This window comes from Pundamilia nyererei, unplaced genomic scaffold, assembly GCF_000239375.1.
Source record: "Pundamilia nyererei isolate P.nyererei 1_Seehausen unplaced genomic scaffold, PunNye1.0 scaffold00089, whole genome shotgun sequence".
NCBI lineage: Eukaryota > Metazoa > Chordata > Actinopteri > Cichliformes > Cichlidae > Pundamilia > Pundamilia nyererei.
The window spans coordinates 1,728,994-1,730,770 of record NW_005187490.1 but is presented as its reverse complement, the minus strand read 5'-3'; positions in this window follow the sequence as shown (position 1 = coordinate 1,730,770).

Sequence of the window (1,777 nt, the reverse complement as noted above, 5' to 3'; positions counted from 1 at the left end):
AACAAGAGAGAAAAGCCGATCAGCTGATCATTGATCAGTTTCATGATTAAAGTAGCAACAGGAGAGGGAGGGTGAGAGGATGAGAGAAGAAGAGACAGCTGTGCAGCAAAGACAAAGAATAACTCAACCTTTGTGTCTTTTTCATTCTAGCTAAAGTCCGGGACCAACTGCGTCCCCTCTCAGCTCAACACGAAACGCGTAATAATTTCTCTGAATGCAGGAGGATTCCATCTTTTTACTGGATGGTTGGCAACTCTACTAACTAACCTTATGAATTAAATAAAGTTCAACATCAGTAACATCATAGCACCCACCCAGCTGTATAGAAACTCGGTCATGCTAGCTAGTACGCAGTAGAGTTATTGTAACTGACTGTAAAAGGTCAGCACAACGAAAATAAACTCCACCTAAACTTGGTTTATATCTGACCCAGATAGACTGCAGGTCATAACTTCTTACCTGAAGTTCAGTTCACCTGACACTCTGACCGGCGGCCCCCTCGGCTCTCTCCTTGTCCTTCCTCCGATCTCCCTCATCCACCTGCTGATTTAATGTTACTGAATCTGTGGAAGCTCCGCGATGCCACCACCAAACAACTGAGTTATTTTTACACACCGGCCAGCATCTGGCCAATCCACCACTTTTCATTGTCTAAACCGTTACAAAAAAAAAAAAAAATCATCGGGCCATGTATGCCCGATGGCCAGTCCAGCTATGGCTGTGCCATTAGTTAACCCTTTGTGCCTAGGGTTGCCGACCCCTGGATTAGAGGCATCTGCTTTGCTGTTTTAATGGGGACCAATAAGCAGAGCTGCCTCCTATAGAATTGGTTTATATTGCCTTCTTCATTTCATGAGGACATAAAACACTGGGTTAATTTCTCTCTAAAACTGCTCCTACTATGTTAAAATTCTTGAAAGCAAGGCTTTCATTTTCATTGCTATACAGATTATGTCGAGTTTTATTTACCACGTACGTTTAACTGTCCATCTAATCTTCCTCTGTTAAACAAACCCTCTATGTGTCACAGTCTGGGTGAGTAGCTGGAAAATTCCACTTTTCTCCTGAGTCACCTGGTATCCGCTCCTGGGCAGGGCCACCATCCCCTCACCTGTTCTCCACAAATGGAGTTGGTTTTGAGACAATCAGGTTGGGAGACTTAAATACCACGTTGACATCCCCTCACGGCTAGTTTGTCAACTATCCAATGTTGGTATCCGGCTCTTATGACCTATGCTTTTGTCGTTATGAAGTTTACTAACCTTCTTCTCTTGTGCTGTAGCTCCCTGGAAATTCACTCGACTTGTTTCTCTGGCTCTAGCCCACCTCCCGCACTCCTAGATAATTGACTGCCTCGCTTGGAAATCTCTCAGTGCTTCACCTGCCTGCCCTCCTGCCACCACCACTTATCAGAACCTTTGGAACTGAGGTCAGCCCTCTCGTACCATTCAGCTCACCCGAACTAATATCACATCCCCTCAAAGCTCATCTCTCTCCACCTGCAAGTAAGCAGTCAGTTTAGTTATAGTCACCATCTCCTGCACTCAGTAGCCATTGCCACACTAACCCCTTTCTTCCTTCTTCTCTCTCCTCAGTGTGATCACTAGACATTACCTGCCACGCTTCAGTCCCCCACCTCTGGTTCAATTATCCCCCTCTTGGTCCACGCCTAGGTTGCCACATCCCCACACCAAGTTATCTCATGCCACGTCATGTCAGTCCTTGTTATTGTTATTGTGTCATCCCCTGGGCGACCGTGGCTCAGGGGGTTGGGAAG